The sequence below is a fragment of the Lissotriton helveticus genome, chromosome 1_2, assembly GCF_964261635.1.
Source record: "Lissotriton helveticus chromosome 1_2, aLisHel1.1, whole genome shotgun sequence".
NCBI classification, from domain to species: domain Eukaryota; kingdom Metazoa; phylum Chordata; class Amphibia; order Caudata; family Salamandridae; genus Lissotriton; species Lissotriton helveticus.
In genome coordinates, this window is record NC_136058.1 from 377,446,494 (window position 1) to 377,463,993 (window position 17,500).

Sequence of the window (17,500 nt, forward strand, 5' to 3'; positions counted from 1 at the left end):
CTCTGCGTTCTCTCTGCACCTGCAGTCAATTTCATAATTAGGATAGAAAACAAAAGGCCTAGCCCTGTAATACAACTGTAGGCATATGAGGAGGGGAAAATAAGTCAAAAGGCCATCAGCATTTCTTGATCTGGCTTGAAGGCTGTAAGTGTAAGGACCTTGTGGCGCAACGGTAGCGCGTCTGACTCCAGATCAGAAGGTTGCGTGGTCAAATCACGTCGGGGTCACTGCTTACCATTTTATTCCCCACTGAGTTCATATATTTCCTTTCGAAAACAAAGTCAAAGGAACGCAGCCTTGCATTGGCCGGGAATCGAACCCAGGCCTCCCGCGTGGCAGGCGAGAATTCTACCACTGAACCACCAATGCTTCACATGGGGAATTCACAGGCATAGCTCTGTCCAAGACAGTGATCAGGTGCACACACTTAAATTGTACACATATGAACAAAGTGTGCGCAGCAGACATGACAACGCCAAAGTTTCACATGATGATGGCTTATATAAGACAAGCTCCAGGCAGGCACATACATATCAAGATATATATTGAGTCTAAGGAAAGATGCTGTAGTCACTCGTCTCTGTAGCGCAATCGGTTAGCGCGTTCGGCTGTTAACCGAAAGGTTGGTGGTTCAAGCCCACCCAGGGACGTATTATTTTGCCTGAATGAAACACTTGAATGGAAAACAGATACATACCTTTGCTCTCTCCTGCTGGACACCCTTTCCCTGAATATTTCAATTCTCTGCGTTCTCTCGGCACCTGCAGTCAATTTCATAATTAGGATAGAAAACAAAAGGTCAAGCTCTGTAATACAACTGTAGGCATATGAGGAGGGGAAAATAAGTCAAAAGGCCCACAGCATTTGTTGATCTGGCTCCGAAAGCTGTAAGTGTAAGGACCTCGTGGCGTAACGGTAGCGCGTCTGACTCCAGATCAGAAGGTTGCGTGTTCAAATCACGTCGGGGTCACTGCTTACCATTTTATTCCCCACTGAGGTCATATATTTCCTTTCAAAAACAAAGTCAAAAGAAAGCAGTCTTGCATTGGCTGGGAATCGAACCCGGGCCTCCCGCGTGGCTGGCGAGAATTCTACCACTGAACCACCAATGCTTCACATGGGTCGTTCACAGGCAGAGCTCTGCCCAAGACAGTGATCAGGTGCACACACTTAAATTGTACACATATGAACAAAGTGTGCGCAGCAGACATGATAACGCCAACGTTTCACATGAAGATGGCAAGAATCAGATGCAGGAGACTATAACTATGAATGTCTTTGCATTTGCTGAGGTCACTGGCTTGGGACTAGAGTTGTGTTTATCAGGGCATGATGGCAGGCTGCTCCCGACAAAAGTGGTTCACAGAATGCACCCGCCAGATCACCAGCACTATTGTGTTTCAGATTATCTCACTGAACTCTCCTCCTGGAAAATCCTTCCCACTGGCTTTCCCAGATTCTGTGTCCTCCCCTAAATGCTGGGGTGAAACGGGCAGAGTTCTGCGCCCTGCGTTCCTTTACGCGTCCCTAACGCGCTCCCAACGCGGCCTACAGCCCTGGTCGGGCACAGCCCTGGTCGGGCTTAGATCACTGGAGCCTTTTGTGACCAAGAACTCCGGAAGCCTAGGGTCAGGCCTGTTGCACAGGCATATTGTGCCTTGCCAATCCGGGATTGTTGTGTTTCAGGGCCTAGCCATCAATACTCCTGGGATTTCTTTCCCTGAGAACCCTCTTGTCCCTGTCCTCCCACAAGCCCCAGCTTTTATGTAAAATAAAGTGTGCACCATGGGCCTTCCCCTATTTGCTCTCTCCCCAATCTCTTTCTCCAAAGCTGAGCTCTGAAGGTAAATGTATCTATCTGAGTGAGGGGCTAGGGAGGGCCTTTCCCAGCAGTCTTACAAGTCAAGAGTTCAGAGAAAGCACCTGCTATGGGAGGGAGACTTTGCTCACAGAGAAGTCAAGTCTAACATAACACATCTGATGGGCAAGGCACACGCCTTACTGGCTGGTAGCACACCTACAGAGGAGCAGGGAGCTATGCTAAGCAGGCAACAGAAAAGTCATGTATGTGTCTCATACACTGGGACCGGTAGTAATACTGGCTCTAAGACCATTAGACAGTAGTCTATTCATCATTACGTCCAACAATAACAAGACACTAAGCAAATGAGAAATGCTGTATGGCATAAAGACGCATTATATAACACAAGCTCCAGGCAGGCACACAATTATCAAGATATATATTGAGTCTCAGGAACTGTGCTACAGTTATTAAATTCTGTGGTGCAAATGGTTAGCGCGTTCGGTTGTTAACAGAAAGGTTGGTGGTTCAAGCCCACCCAGGGAAGTATCCTTTTTGCCGGCATGAAACACTTTAATGAAACACAGATACGTACCTCTGCTCTCTCCTGCTTAGGACCCTTTATCTGAACATTTCAATCCTCTGCGTTCTCTCTGCACCTGCAGTCAATTTCATAATTAGGATAGAAAACAAAAGGCCTAGCCCTGTAATACAACTGTAGGCATATGAGGAAGGGAAAATAAGTCAAAAGGCAATCAGCATTTGTTGATCTGGCTTGAAGGCTGTAAGTGTAAGGACCTTGTGGCGCAACGGTAGCGCGTCTGACTCCAGATCAGAAGGTTGCGTGGTCAAATCACGTCGGGGTCACTGCTTACCATTTTATTCCCCACTGAGTTCATATATTTCCTTTCGAAAACGAAGTCAAAGGAACGCAGCCTTGCATTGACCGGGAATCGAACCCGGGCCTCCCGCGTGGCAGGCGAGAAATCTACCACTGAACCACCAATGCTTCACATGGGGAGTTCACAGGCATAGCTCTGTCCAAGACAGTGATCAGGTGCACACACTTAAATTGTACACATATGAACAAAGTGTGCGCAGCAGACATGACAACGCCAAAGTTTCACATGATGATGGCTTATATAAGACAAGCTCCAGGCAGGCACATACATATCAAGATATATATTGAGTCTAAGGAAAGATGCTGTAGTCACTCGTCTCTGTGGCGCAATCGGTTAGCGCATTGGGCTGTTAACCGAAAGGTTGGTGGTTCAAGCCCACCCAGGGACGTATTCTTTTGCCTGAATGAAACACTTGAATGGAAAACAGATACATACCTTTGCTCTCTCTTGCTGGACACCCTTTCCCTGAATATTTCAATTCTCTGCGTTCTCTCGGCACCTGCAGTCAATTTCATAATTAGGATAGAAAACAAAAGGTCAAGCTCTGTAATACAACTGTAGGCATATGAGGAGGGGAAAATAAGTCAAAAGGCCCACAGCATTTGTTGATCTGGCTCCGAAAGCTGTAAGTGTAAGGACCTCGTGGCGTAACGGTAGCGCGTCTGACTCCAGATCAGAAGGTTGCGTGTTCAAATCACGTCGGGGTCACTGCTTACCATTTTATTCCCCACTGAGGTCATATATTTCCTTTCGAAAACAAAGTCAAAAGAAAGCAGTCTTGCATTGGCTGGGAATCGAACCCGGGCCTCCCGCGTGGCAGGCGAGAATTCTACCACTGAACCACCAATGCTTCACATGGGTCGTTCACAGGCAGAGCTCTGCCCAAGACAGTGATCAGGTGCACACACTTAAATTGTACAGATATGAACAAAGTGTGCGCAGCAGACATGATAACGCCAACGTTTCACATGAAGATGGCAAGAATCAGATGCAGGAGACTATAACTATGAATGTCTTTGCATTTGCTGAGGTCACTGGCTTGGGACTAGAGTTGTGTTTATCAGGGCATGATGGCAGGCTGCTCCCGACAAAAGTGGTTCACAGAATGCACCCGCCAGATCACCAGCACTATTGTGTTTCAGATTATCTCACTGAACTCTCCTCCTGGAAAATCCTTCCCACTGGCTTTCCCAGATTCTGTGTCCTCCCCTAAATGCTGGGGTGAAACGGGCAGAGTTCTGCGCCCTGCGTTCCTTTACGCGTCCCTAACGCGCTCCCAACGCGGCCTACAGCCCTGGTCGGGCACAGCCCTGGTCGGGCTTAGATCACTGGAGCCTTTTGTGACCAAGAACTCCGGAAGCCTAGGGTCAGGCCTGTTGCACAGGCATATTGTGCCTTGCCAATCCGGGATTGTTGTGTTTCAGGGCCTAGCCATCAATACTCCTGGGATTTCTTTCCCTGAGAACCCTCTTGTCCCTGTCCTCCCACAAGCCCCAGCTTTTATGTAAAATAAAGTGTGCACCATGGGCCTTCCCCTATTTGCTCTCTCCCCAATCTCTTTCTCCAAAGCTGAGCTCTGAAGGTAAATGTATCTATCTGAGTGAGGGGCTAGGGAGGGCCTTTCCCAGCAGTCTTACAAGTCAAGAGTTCAGAGAAAGCACCTGATATGGGAGGGAGACTTTGCTCACAGAGAAGTCAAGTCTAACATAACACATCTGATGGGCAAGGCACACGCCTTACTGGCTGGTAGCACACCTACAGAGGAGCAGGGAGCTATGCTAAGCAGGCAACAGAAAAGTCATGTATGTGTCTCATACACTGGGACCGGTAGTAATACTGGCTCTAAGACCATTAGACAGTAGTCTATTCATCATTACGTCCAACAATAACAAGACACTAAGCAAATGAGAAATGCTGTATGGCATAAAGACGCATTATATAACACAAGCTCCAGGCAGGCACACAATTATCAAGATATATATTGAGTCTCAGGAACTGTGCTACAGTTATTAAATTCTGTGGTGCAAATGGTTAGCGCGTTCGGTTGTTAACAGAAAGGTTGGTGGTTCAAGCCCACCCAGGGAAGTATCCTTTTTGCCGGCATGAAACACTTTAATGAAACACAGATACGTACCTCTGCTCTCTCCTGCTTAGGACCCTTTATCTGAACATTTCAATCCTCTGCGTTCTCTCTGCACCTGCAGTCAATTTCATAATTAGGATAGAAAACAAAAGGCCTAGCCCTGTAATACAACTGTAGGCATATGAGGAAGGGAAAATAAGTCAAAAGGCAATCAGCATTTGTTGATCTGGCTTGAAGGCTGTAAGTGTAAGGACCTTGTGGCGCAACGGTAGCGCGTCTGACTCCAGATCAGAAGGTTGCGTGGTCAAATCACGTCGGGGTCACTGCTTACCATTTTATTCCCCACTGAGTTCATATATTTCCTTTCGAAAACGAAGTCAAAGGAACGCAGCCTTGCATTGACCGGGAATCGAACCCGGGCCTCCCGCGTGGCAGGCGAGAAATCTACCACTGAACCACCAATGCTTCACATGGGGAGTTCACAGGCATAGCTCTGTCCAAGACAGTGATCAGGTGCACACACTTAAATTGTACACATATGAACAAAGTGTGCGCAGCAGACATGACAACGCCAAAGTTTCACATGATGATGGCTTATATAAGACAAGCTCCAGGCAGGCACATACATATCAAGATATATATTGAGTCTAAGGAAAGATGCTGTAGTCACTCGTCTCTGTGGCGCAATCGGTTAGCGCATTGGGCTGTTAACCGAAAGGTTGGTGGTTCAAGCCCACCCAGGGACGTATTATTTTGCCTGAATGAAACACTTGAATGGAAAACAGATACATACCTTTGCTCTCTCTTGCTGGACACCCTTTCCCTGAATATTTCAATTCTCTGCGTTCTCTCGGCACCTGCAGTCAATTTCATAATTAGGATAGAAAACAAAAGGTCAAGCTCTGTAATACAACTGTAGGCATATGAGGAGGGGAAAATAAGTCAAAAGGCCCACAGCATTTGTTGATCTGGCTCCGAAAGCTGTAAGTGTAAGGACCTCGTGGCGTAACGGTAGCGCGTCTGACTCCAGATCAGAAGGTTGCGTGTTCAAATCACGTCGGGGTCACTGCTTACCATTTTATTCCCCACTGAGGTCATATATTTCCTTTCGAAAACAAAGTCAAAAGAAAGCAGTCTTGCATTGGCTGGGAATCGAACCCGGGCCTCCCGCGTGGCAGGCGAGAATTCTACCACTGAACCACCAATGCTTCACATGGGTCGTTCACAGGCAGAGCTCTGCCCAAGACAGTGATCAGGTGCACACACTTAAATTGTACAGATATGAACAAAGTGTGCGCAGCAGACATGATAACGCCAACGTTTCACATGAAGATGGCAAGAATCAGATGCAGGAGACTATAACTATGAATGTCTTTGCATTTGCTGAGGTCACTGGCTTGGGACTAGAGTTGTGTTTATCAGGGCATGATGGCAGGCTGCTCCCGACAAAAGTGGTTCACAGAATGCACCCGCCAGATCACCAGCACTATTGTGTTTCAGATTATCTCACTGAACTCTCCTCCTGGAAAATCCTTCCCACTGGCTTTCCCAGATTCTGTGTCCTCCCCTAAATGCTGGGGTGAAACGGGCAGAGTTCTGCGCCCTGCGTCCCTTTACGCATCCCTAACGCGCTCCCAACGCGGCCTACAGCCCTGGTCGGGCACAGCCCTGGTCGGGCTTAGATCACTGGAGCCTTTTGTGACCAAGAACTCCGGAAGCCTAGGGTCAGGCCTGTTGCACAGGCATATTGTGCCTTGCCAATCCGGGATTGTTGTGTTTCAGGGCCTAGCCATCAATACTCCTGGGATTTCTTTCCCTGAGAACCCTCTTGTCCCTGTCCTCCCACAAGCCCCAGCTTTTATGTAAAATAAAGTGTGCACCATGGGCCTTCCCCTATTTGCTCTCTCCCCAATCTCTTTCTCCAAAGCTGAGCTCTGAAGGTAAATGTATCTATCTGAGTGAGGGGCTAGGGAGGGCCTTTCCCAGCAGTCTTACAAGTCAAGAGTTCAGAGAAAGCACCTGCTATGGGAGGGAGACTTTGCTCACAGAGAAGTCAAGTCTAACATAACACATCTGATGGGCAAGGCACACGCCTTACTGGCTGGTAGCACACCTACAGAGGAGCAGGGAGCTATGCTAAGCAGGCAACAGAAAAGTCATGTATGTGTCTCATACACTGGGACCGGTAGTAATACTGGCTCTAAGACCATTAGACAGTAGTCTATTCATCATTACGTCCAACAATAACAAGACACTAAGCAAATGAGAAATGCTGTATGGCATAAAGACGCATTATATAACACAAGCTCCAGGCAGGCACACAATTATCAAGATATATATTGAGTCTCAGGAACTGTGCTACAGTTATTAACCTCTGTGGTGCAAATGGTTAGCGCGTTCGGTTGTTAACAGAAAGGTTGGTGGTTCAAGCCCACCCAGGGAAGTATCCTTTTTGCCGGCATGAAACACTTTAATGAAACACAGATACGTACCTCTGCTCTCTCCTGCTTAAGACCCTTTATCTGAACATTTCAATCCTCTGCGTTCTCTCTGCACCTGCAGTCAATTTCATAATTAGGATAGAAAACAAAAGGCCTAGCCCTGTAATACAACTGTAGGCATATGAGGAGGGGAAAATAAGTCAAAAGGCCATCAGCATTCGTTGATCTGGCTTGAAGGCTGTAAGTGTAAGGACCTTGTGGCGCAACGGTAGCGCGTCTGACTCCAGATCAGAAGGTTGCGTGGTCAAATCACGTCGGGGTCACTGCTTACCATTTTATTCCCCACTGAGTTCATATATTTCCTTTCGAAAACAAAGTCAAAGGAACGCAGCTTTGCATTGGCCGGGAATCGAACCCGGGCCTCCCGCGTGGCAGGCGAGAATTCTACCACTGAACCACCAATGCTTCACATGGGGAGTTCACAGGCATAGCTCTGTCCAAGACAGTGATCAGGTGCACACACTTAAATTGTACACATATGAACAAAGTGTGCGCAGCAGACATGACAACGCCAAAGTTTCACATGATGATGGCTTATATAAGACAAGCTCCAGGCAGGCACATACATATCAAGATATATATTGAGTCTAAGGAAAGATGCTGTAGTCACTCGTCTCTGTGGCGCAATCGGTTAGCGCGTTCGGCTGTTAACCGAAAGGTTGGTGGTTCAAGCCCACCCAGGGACGTATTATTTTGCCTGAATGAAACACTTGAATGGAAAACAGATACATACCTTTGCTCTCTCTTGCTGGACACCCTTTCCCTGAATATTTCAATTCTCTGCGTTCTCTCGGCACCTGCAGTCAATTTCATAATTAGGATAGAAAACAAAAGGTCAAGCTCTGTAATACAACTGTAGGCATATGAGGAGGGGAAAATAAGTCAAAAGGCCCACAGCATTTGTTGATCTGGCTCCGAAAGCTGTAAGTGTAAGGACCTCGTGGCGTAACGGTAGCGCGTCTGACTCCAGAGCAGAAGGTTGCGTGTTCAAATCACGTCGGGGTCACTGCTTACCATTTTATTCCCCACTGAGGTCATATATTTCCTTTCGAAAACAAAGTCAAAAGAAAGCAGTCTTGCATTGGCTGGGAATCGAACCCGGGCCTCCCGCGTGGCAGGCGAGAATTCTACCACTGAACCACCAATGCTTCACATGGGTCGTTCACAGGCAGAGCTCTGCCCAAGACAGTGATCAGGTGCACACACTTAAATTGTACACATATGAACAAAGTGTGCGCAGCAGACATGATAACGCCAACGTTTCACATGAAGATGGCAAGAATCAGATGCAGGAGACTATAACTATGAATGTCTTTGCATTTGCTGAGGTCACTGGCTTGGGACTAGAGTTGTGTTTATCAGGGCATGATGGCAGGCTGCTCCCGACAAAAGTGGTTCACAGAATGCACCCGCCAGATCACCAGCACTATTGTGTTTCAGATTATCTCACTGAACTCTCCTCCTGGAAAATCCTTCCCACTGGCTTTCCCAGATTCTGTGTCCTCCCCTAAATGCTGGGGTGAAACGGGCAGAGTTCTGCGCCCTGCGTCCCTTTACGCGTCCCTAACGCGCTCCCAACGCGGCCTACAGCCCTGGTCGGGCTTAGATCACTGGAGCCTTTTGTGACCAAGAACTCCGGAAGCCTAGGGTCAGGCCTGTTGCACAGGCATATTGTGCCTTGCCAATCCGGGATTGTTGTGTTTCAGGGCCTAGCCATCAATACTCCTGGGATTTCTTTCCCTGAGAACCCTCTTGTCCCTGTCCTCCCACAAGCCCCAGCTTTTATGTAAAATAAAGTGTGCACCATGGGCCTTCCCCTATTTGCTCTCTCCCCAATCTCTTTCTCCAAAGCTGAGCTCTGAAGGTAAATGTATCTATCTGAGTGAGGGGCTAGGGAGGGCCTTTCCCAGCAGTCTTACAAGTCAAGAGTTCAGAGAAAGCACCTGCTATGGGAGGGAGACTTTGCTCACAGAGAAGTCAAGTCTAACATAACACATCTGATGGGCAAGGCACACGCCTTACTGGCTGGTAGCACACCTACAGAGGAGCAGGGAGCTATGCTAAGCAGGCAACAGAAAAGTCATGTATGTGTCTCATACACTGGGACCGGTAGTAATACTGGCTCTAAGACCATTAGACAGTAGTCTATTCATCATTACGTCCAACAATAACAAGACACTAAGCAAATGAGAAATGCTGTATGGCATAAAGACGCATTATATAACACAAGTTCCAGGCAGACACACAATTATCAAGATATATATTGAGTCTCAGGAACTGTGCTACAGTTATTAACCTCTGTGGTGCAAATGGTTAGCGCGTTCGGTTGTTAACAGAAAGGTTGGTGGTTCAAGCCCACCCAGGGAAGTATCCTTTTTGCCGGCATGAAACACTTTAATGAAACACAGATACGTACCTCTGCTCTCTCCTGCTTAAGACCCTTTATCTGAACATTTCAATCCTCTGCGTTCTCTCTGCACCTGCAGTCAATTTCATAATTAGGATAGAAAACAAAAGGCCTAGCCCTGTAATACAACTGTAGGCATATGAGGAGGGGAAAATAAGTCAAAAGGCCATCAGCATTTGTTGATCTGGCTTGAAGGCTGTAAGTGTAAGGACCTTGTGGCGCAACGGTAGCGCGTCTGACTCCAGATCAGAAGGTTGCGTGGTCAAATCACGTCGGGGTCACTGCTTACCATTTTATTCCCCACTGAGTTCATATATTTCCTTTCGAAAACAAAGTCAAAGGAACGCAGCCTTGCATTGGCCGGGAATCGAACCCGGGCCTCCCGCGTGGCAGGCGAGAATTCTACCACTGAACCACCAATGCTTCACATGGGGAGTTCACAGGCATAGCTCTGTCCAAGACAGTGATCAGGTGCACACACTTAAATTGTACACATATGAACAAAGTGTGCGCAGCAGACATGACAACGCCAAAGTTTCACATGATGATGGCTTATATAAGACAAGCTCCAGGCAGGCACATACATATCAAGATATATATTGAGTCTAAGGAAAGATGCTGTAGTCACTCGTCTCTGTAGCGCAATCGGTTAGCGCGTTCGGCTGTTAACCGAAAGGTTGGTGGTTCAAGCCCACCCAGGGACGTATTATTTTGCCTGAATGAAACACTTGAATGGAAAACAGATACATACCTTTGCTCTCTCCTGCTGGACACCCTTTCCCTGAATATTTCAATTCTCTGCGTTCTCTCGGCACCTGCAGTCAATTTCATAATTAGGATAGAAAACAAAAGGTCAAGCTCTGTAATACAACTGTAGGCATATGAGGAGGGGAAAATAAGTCAAAAGGCCCACAGCATTTGTTGATCTGGCTCCGAAAGCTGTAAGTGTAAGGACCTCGTGGCGTAACGGTAGCGCGTCTGACTCCAGATCAGAAGGTTGCGTGTTCAAATCACGTCGGGGTCACTGCTTACCATTTTATTCCCCACTGAGGTCATATATTTCCTTTCGAAAACAAAGTCAAAAGAAAGCAGTCTTGCATTGGCTGGGAATCGAACCCGGGCCTCCCGCGTGGCAGGCGAGAATTCTACCACTGAACCACCAATGCTTCACATGGGTCGTTCACAGGCAGAGCTCTGCCCAAGACAGTGATCAGGTGCACACACTTAAATTGTACACATATGAACAAAGTGTGCGCAGCAGACATGATAACGCCAACGTTTCACATGAAGATGGCAAGAATCAGATGCAGGAGACTATAACTATGAATGTCTTTGCATTTGCTGAGGTCACTGGCTTGGGACTAGAGTTGTGTTTATCAGGGCATGATGGCAGGCTGCTCCCGACAAAAGTGGTTCACAGAATGCACCCGCCAGATCACCAGCACTATTGTGTTTCAGATTATCTCACTGAACTCTCCTCCTGGAAAATCCTTCCCACTGGCTTTCCCAGATTCTGTGTCCTCCCCTAAATGCTGGGGTGAAACGGGCAGAGTTCTGCGCCCTGCGTCCCTTTACGCGTCCCTAACGCGCTCCCAACGCGGCCTACAGCCCTGGTCGGGCACAGCCCTGGTCGGGCTTAGATCACTGGAGCCTTTTGTGACCAAGAACTCCGGAAGCCTAGGGTCAGGCCTGTTGCACAGGCATATTGTGCCTTGCCAATCCGGGATTGTTGTGTTTCAGGGCCTAGCCATCAATACTCCTGGGATTTCTTTCCCTGAGAACGCTCTTGTCCCTGTCCTCCCACAAGCCCCAGCTTTTATGTAAAATAAAGTGTGCACCATGGGCCTTCCCCTATTTGCTCTCTCCCCAATCTCTTTCTCCAAAGCTGAGCTCTGAAGGTAAATGTATCTATCTGAGTGAGGGGCTAGGGAGGGCCTTTCCCAGCAGTCTTACAAGTCAAGAGTTCAGAGAAAGCACCTGCTATGGGAGGGAGACTTTGCTCACAGAGAAGTCAAGTCTAACATAACACATCTGATGGGCAAGGCACACGCCTTACTGGCTGGTAGCACACCTACAGAGGAGCAGGGAGCTATGCTAAGCAGGCAACAGAAAAGTCATGTATGTGTCTCATACACTGGGACCGGTAGTAATACTGGCTCTAAGACCATTAGACAGTAGTCTATTCATCATTACGTCCAACAATAACAAGACACTAAGCAAATGAGAAATGCTGTATGGCATAAAGACGCATTATATAACACAAGCTCCAGGCAGGCACACAATTATCAAGATATATATTGAGTCTCAGGAACTGTGCTACAGTTATTAACCTCTGTGGTGCAAATGGTTAGCGCGTTCGGTTGTTAACAGAAAGGTTGGTGGTTCAAGCCCACCCAGGGAAGTATCCTTTTTGCCGGCATGAAACACTTTAATGAAACACAGATACGTACCTCTGCTCTCTCCTGCTTAAGACCCTTTATCTGAACATTTCAATCCTCTGCGTTCTCTCTGCACCTGCAGTCAATTTCATAATTAGGATAGAAAACAAAAGGCCTAGCCCTGTAATACAACTGTAGGCATATGAGGAGGGGAAAATAAGTCAAAAGGCCATCAGCATTTGTTGATCTGGCTTGAAGGCTGTAAGTGTAAGGACCTTGTGGCGCAACGGTAGCGCGTCTGACTCCAGATCAGAAGGTTGCGTGGTCAAATCACGTCGGGGTCACTGCTTACCATTTTATTCCCCACTGAGTTCATATATTTCCTTTCGAAAACAAAGTCAAAGGAACGCAGCCTTGCATTGGCCGGGAATCGAACCCAGGCCTCCCGCGTGGCAGGCGAGAATTCTACCACTGAACCACCAATGCTTCACATGGGGAATTCACAGGCATAGCTCTGTCCAAGACAGTGATCAGGTGCACACACTTAAATTGTACACATATGAACAAAGTGTGCGCAGCAGACATGACAACGCCAAAGTTTCACATGATGATGGCTTATATAAGACAAGCTCCAGGCAGGCACATACATATCAAGATATATATTGAGTCTAAGGAAAGATGCTGTAGTCACTCGTCTCTGTAGCGCAATCGGTTAGCGCGTTCGGCTGTTAACCGAAAGGTTGGTGGTTCAAGCCCACCCAGGGACGTATTATTTTGCCTGAATGAAACACTTGAATGGAAAACAGATACATACCTTTGCTCTCTCCTGCTGGACACCCTTTCCCTGAATATTTCAATTCTCTGCGTTCTCTCGGCACCTGCAGTCAATTTCATAATTAGGATAGAAAACAAAAGGTCAAGCTCTGTAATACAACTGTAGGCATATGAGGAGGGGAAAATAAGTCAAAAGGCCCACAGCATTTGTTGATCTGGCTCCGAAAGCTGTAAGTGTAAGGACCTCGTGGCGTAACGGTAGCGCGTCTGACTCCAGATCAGAAGGTTGCGTGTTCAAATCACGTCGGGGTCACTGCTTACCATTTTATTCCCCACTGAGGTCATATATTTCCTTTCAAAAACAAAGTCAAAAGAAAGCAGTCTTGCATTGGCTGGGAATCGAACCCGGGCCTCCCGCGTGGCTGGCGAGAATTCTACCACTGAACCACCAATGCTTCACATGGGTCGTTCACAGGCAGAGCTCTGCCCAAGACAGTGATCAGGTGCACACACTTAAATTGTACACATATGAACAAAGTGTGCGCAGCAGACATGATAACGCCAACGTTTCACATGAAGATGGCAAGAATCAGATGCAGGAGACTATAACTATGAATGTCTTTGCATTTGCTGAGGTCACTGGCTTGGGACTAGAGTTGTGTTTATCAGGGCATGATGGCAGGCTGCTCCCGACAAAAGTGGTTCACAGAATGCACCCGCCAGATCACCAGCACTATTGTGTTTCAGATTATCTCACTGAACTCTCCTCCTGGAAAATCCTTCCCACTGGCTTTCCCAGATTCTGTGTCCTCCCCTAAATGCTGGGGTGAAACGGGCAGAGTTCTGCGCCCTGCGTTCCTTTACGCGTCCCTAACGCGCTCCCAACGCGGCCTACAGCCCTGGTCGGGCACAGCCCTGGTCGGGCTTAGATCACTGGAGCCTTTTGTGACCAAGAACTCCGGAAGCCTAGGGTCAGGCCTGTTGCACAGGCATATTGTGCCTTGCCAATCCGGGATTGTTGTGTTTCAGGGCCTAGCCATCAATACTCCTGGGATTTCTTTCCCTGAGAACCCTCTTGTCCCTGTCCTCCCACAAGCCCCAGCTTTTATGTAAAATAAAGTGTGCACCATGGGCCTTCCCCTATTTGCTCTCTCCCCAATCTCTTTCTCCAAAGCTGAGCTCTGAAGGTAAATGTATCTATCTGAGTGAGGGGCTAGGGAGGGCCTTTCCCAGCAGTCTTACAAGTCAAGAGTTCAGAGAAAGCACCTGCTATGGGAGGGAGACTTTGCTCACAGAGAAGTCAAGTCTAACATAACACATCTGATGGGCAAGGCACACGCCTTACTGGCTGGTAGCACACCTACAGAGGAGCAGGGAGCTATGCTAAGCAGGCAACAGAAAAGTCATGTATGTGTCTCATACACTGGGACCGGTAGTAATACTGGCTCTAAGACCATTAGACAGTAGTCTATTCATCATTACGTCCAACAATAACAAGACACTAAGCAAATGAGAAATGCTGTATGGCATAAAGACGCATTATATAACACAAGCTCCAGGCAGGCACACAATTATCAAGATATATATTGAGTCTCAGGAACTGTGCTACAGTTATTAAATTCTGTGGTGCAAATGGTTAGCGCGTTCGGTTGTTAACAGAAAGGTTGGTGGTTCAAGCCCACCCAGGGAAGTATCCTTTTTGCCGGCATGAAACACTTTAATGAAACACAGATACGTACCTCTGCTCTCTCCTGCTTAGGACCCTTTATCTGAACATTTCAATCCTCTGCGTTCTCTCTGCACCTGCAGTCAATTTCATAATTAGGATAGAAAACAAAAGGCCTAGCCCTGTAATACAACTGTAGGCATATGAGGAAGGGAAAATAAGTCAAAAGGCAATCAGCATTTGTTGATCTGGCTTGAAGGCTGTAAGTGTAAGGACCTTGTGGCGCAACGGTAGCGCGTCTGACTCCAGATCAGAAGGTTGCGTGGTCAAATCACGTCGGGGTCACTGCTTACCATTTTATTCCCCACTGAGTTCATATATTTCCTTTCGAAAACGAAGTCAAAGGAACGCAGCCTTGCATTGACCGGGAATCGAACCCGGGCCTCCCGCGTGGCAGGCGAGAAATCTACCACTGAACCACCAATGCTTCACATGGGGAGTTCACAGGCATAGCTCTGTCCAAGACAGTGATCAGGTGCACACACTTAAATTGTACACATATGAACAAAGTGTGCGCAGCAGACATGACAACGCCAAAGTTTCACATGATGATGGCTTATATAAGACAAGCTCCAGGCAGGCACATACATATCAAGATATATATTGAGTCTAAGGAAAGATGCTGTAGTCACTCGTCTCTGTGGCGCAATCGGTTAGCGCATTGGGCTGTTAACCGAAAGGTTGGTGGTTCAAGCCCACCCAGGGACGTATTCTTTTGCCTGAATGAAACACTTGAATGGAAAACAGATACATACCTTTGCTCTCTCTTGCTGGACACCCTTTCCCTGAATATTTCAATTCTCTGCGTTCTCTCGGCACCTGCAGTCAATTTCATAATTAGGATAGAAAACAAAAGGTCAAGCTCTGTAATACAACTGTAGGCATATGAGGAGGGGAAAATAAGTCAAAAGGCCCACAGCATTTGTTGATCTGGCTCCGAAAGCTGTAAGTGTAAGGACCTCGTGGCGTAACGGTAGCGCGTCTGACTCCAGATCAGAAGGTTGCGTGTTCAAATCACGTCGGGGTCACTGCTTACCATTTTATTCCCCACTGAGGTCATATATTTCCTTTCGAAAACAAAGTCAAAAGAAAGCAGTCTTGCATTGGCTGGGAATCGAACCCGGGCCTCCCGCGTGGCAGGCGAGAATTCTACCACTGAACCACCAATGCTTCACATGGGTCGTTCACAGGCAGAGCTCTGCCCAAGACAGTGATCAGGTGCACACACTTAAATTGTACAGATATGAACAAAGTGTGCGCAGCAGACATGATAACGCCAACGTTTCACATGAAGATGGCAAGAATCAGATGCAGGAGACTATAACTATGAATGTCTTTGCATTTGCTGAGGTCACTGGCTTGGGACTAGAGTTGTGTTTATCAGGGCATGATGGCAGGCTGCTCCCGACAAAAGTGGTTCACAGAATGCACCCGCCAGATCACCAGCACTATTGTGTTTCAGATTATCTCACTGAACTCTCCTCCTGGAAAATCCTTCCCACTGGCTTTCCCAGATTCTGTGTCCTCCCCTAAATGCTGGGGTGAAACGGGCAGAGTTCTGCGCCCTGCGTTCCTTTACGCGTCCCTAACGCGCTCCCAACGCGGCCTACAGCCCTGGTCGGGCACAGCCCTGGTCGGGCTTAGATCACTGGAGCCTTTTGTGACCAAGAACTCCGGAAGCCTAGGGTCAGGCCTGTTGCACAGGCATATTGTGCCTTGCCAATCCGGGATTGTTGTGTTTCAGGGCCTAGCCATCAATACTCCTGGGATTTCTTTCCCTGAGAACCCTCTTGTCCCTGTCCTCCCACAAGCCCCAGCTTTTATGTAAAATAAAGTGTGCACCATGGGCCTTCCCCTATTTGCTCTCTCCCCAATCTCTTTCTCCAAAGCTGAGCTCTGAAGGTAAATGTATCTATCTGAGTGAGGGGCTAGGGAGGGCCTTTCCCAGCAGTCTTACAAGTCAAGAGTTCAGAGAAAGCACCTGATATGGGAGGGAGACTTTGCTCACAGAGAAGTCAAGTCTAACATAACACATCTGATGGGCAAGGCACACGCCTTACTGGCTGGTAGCACACCTACAGAGGAGCAGGGAGCTATGCTAAGCAGGCAACAGAAAAGTCATGTATGTGTCTCATACACTGGGACCGGTAGTAATACTGGCTCTAAGACCATTAGACAGTAGTCTATTCATCATTACGTCCAACAATAACAAGACACTAAGCAAATGAGAAATGCTGTATGGCATAAAGACGCATTATATAACACAAGCTCCAGGCAGGCACACAATTATCAAGATATATATTGAGTCTCAGGAACTGTGCTACAGTTATTAAATTCTGTGGTGCAAATGGTTAGCGCGTTCGGTTGTTAACAGAAAGGTTGGTGGTTCAAGCCCACCCAGGGAAGTATCCTTTTTGCCGGCATGAAACACTTTAATGAAACACAGATACGTACCTCTGCTCTCTCCTGCTTAGGACCCTTTATCTGAACATTTCAATCCTCTGCGTTCTCTCTGCACCTGCAGTCAATTTCATAATTAGGATAGAAAACAAAAGGCCTAGCCCTGTAATACAACTGTAGGCATATGAGGAAGGGAAAATAAGTCAAAAGGCAATCAGCATTTGTTGATCTGGCTTGAAGGCTGTAAGTGTAAGGACCTTGTGGCGCAACGGTAGCGCGTCTGACTCCAGATCAGAAGGTTGCGTGGTCAAATCACGTCGGGGTCACTGCTTACCATTTTATTCCCCACTGAGTTCATATATTTCCTTTCGAAAACGAAGTCAAAGGAACGCAGCCTTGCATTGACCGGGAATCGAACCCGGGCCTCCCGCGTGGCAGGCGAGAAATCTACCACTGAACCACCAATGCTTCACATGGGGAGTTCACAGGCATAGCTCTGTCCAAGACAGTGATCAGGTGCACACACTT

General features: G+C 47.6%; 17 non-coding genes across 17 annotated transcripts; 13 read left to right on the top strand and 4 right to left on the bottom strand.

Annotated features, from left to right (window-relative positions):
• Positions 1 to 298: 298 nt before the first annotated feature.
• TRNAG-GCC (transfer RNA glycine (anticodon GCC)) lies at positions 299 to 369 on the bottom strand. Its single transcript has one exon. It is a non-coding gene; the product is annotated as a tRNA-Gly (tRNA).
• A 207-nt stretch (positions 370 to 576) lies between these two features.
• Positions 577 to 650, top strand: TRNAN-GUU (transfer RNA asparagine (anticodon GUU)). Its single transcript has one exon. It is a non-coding gene; the product is annotated as a tRNA-Asn (tRNA).
• A 248-nt stretch (positions 651 to 898) lies between these two features.
• Positions 899 to 970, top strand: TRNAW-CCA (transfer RNA tryptophan (anticodon CCA)). The gene has a single exon. It is a non-coding gene; the product is annotated as a tRNA-Trp (tRNA).
• A 2,047-nt stretch (positions 971 to 3,017) lies between these two features.
• TRNAN-GUU (transfer RNA asparagine (anticodon GUU)) lies at positions 3,018 to 3,091 on the top strand. The gene has a single exon. It is a non-coding gene; the product is annotated as a tRNA-Asn (tRNA).
• A 248-nt stretch (positions 3,092 to 3,339) lies between these two features.
• TRNAW-CCA (transfer RNA tryptophan (anticodon CCA)) lies at positions 3,340 to 3,411 on the top strand. Its single transcript has one exon. It is a non-coding gene; the product is annotated as a tRNA-Trp (tRNA).
• Positions 3,412 to 5,458: 2,047 nt separating this feature from the next.
• TRNAN-GUU (transfer RNA asparagine (anticodon GUU)) lies at positions 5,459 to 5,532 on the top strand. The gene has a single exon. It is a non-coding gene; the product is annotated as a tRNA-Asn (tRNA).
• Positions 5,533 to 5,780: 248 nt separating this feature from the next.
• Positions 5,781 to 5,852, top strand: TRNAW-CCA (transfer RNA tryptophan (anticodon CCA)). The gene has a single exon. It is a non-coding gene; the product is annotated as a tRNA-Trp (tRNA).
• A 1,769-nt stretch (positions 5,853 to 7,621) lies between these two features.
• Positions 7,622 to 7,692, bottom strand: TRNAG-GCC (transfer RNA glycine (anticodon GCC)). The gene has a single exon. It is a non-coding gene; the product is annotated as a tRNA-Gly (tRNA).
• Positions 7,693 to 7,899: 207 nt separating this feature from the next.
• TRNAN-GUU (transfer RNA asparagine (anticodon GUU)) lies at positions 7,900 to 7,973 on the top strand. The gene has a single exon. It is a non-coding gene; the product is annotated as a tRNA-Asn (tRNA).
• Positions 7,974 to 10,046: 2,073 nt separating this feature from the next.
• Positions 10,047 to 10,117, bottom strand: TRNAG-GCC (transfer RNA glycine (anticodon GCC)). Its single transcript has one exon. It is a non-coding gene; the product is annotated as a tRNA-Gly (tRNA).
• A 207-nt stretch (positions 10,118 to 10,324) lies between these two features.
• On the top strand, positions 10,325 to 10,398 carry TRNAN-GUU (transfer RNA asparagine (anticodon GUU)). The gene has a single exon. It is a non-coding gene; the product is annotated as a tRNA-Asn (tRNA).
• A 248-nt stretch (positions 10,399 to 10,646) lies between these two features.
• TRNAW-CCA (transfer RNA tryptophan (anticodon CCA)) lies at positions 10,647 to 10,718 on the top strand. The gene has a single exon. It is a non-coding gene; the product is annotated as a tRNA-Trp (tRNA).
• Positions 10,719 to 12,487: 1,769 nt separating this feature from the next.
• Positions 12,488 to 12,558, bottom strand: TRNAG-GCC (transfer RNA glycine (anticodon GCC)). The gene has a single exon. It is a non-coding gene; the product is annotated as a tRNA-Gly (tRNA).
• Positions 12,559 to 12,765: 207 nt separating this feature from the next.
• On the top strand, positions 12,766 to 12,839 carry TRNAN-GUU (transfer RNA asparagine (anticodon GUU)). The gene has a single exon. It is a non-coding gene; the product is annotated as a tRNA-Asn (tRNA).
• Positions 12,840 to 13,087: 248 nt separating this feature from the next.
• TRNAW-CCA (transfer RNA tryptophan (anticodon CCA)) lies at positions 13,088 to 13,159 on the top strand. The gene has a single exon. It is a non-coding gene; the product is annotated as a tRNA-Trp (tRNA).
• A 2,047-nt stretch (positions 13,160 to 15,206) lies between these two features.
• On the top strand, positions 15,207 to 15,280 carry TRNAN-GUU (transfer RNA asparagine (anticodon GUU)). Its single transcript has one exon. It is a non-coding gene; the product is annotated as a tRNA-Asn (tRNA).
• Positions 15,281 to 15,528: 248 nt separating this feature from the next.
• Positions 15,529 to 15,600, top strand: TRNAW-CCA (transfer RNA tryptophan (anticodon CCA)). The gene has a single exon. It is a non-coding gene; the product is annotated as a tRNA-Trp (tRNA).
• Positions 15,601 to 17,500: the final 1,900 nt, after the last annotated feature.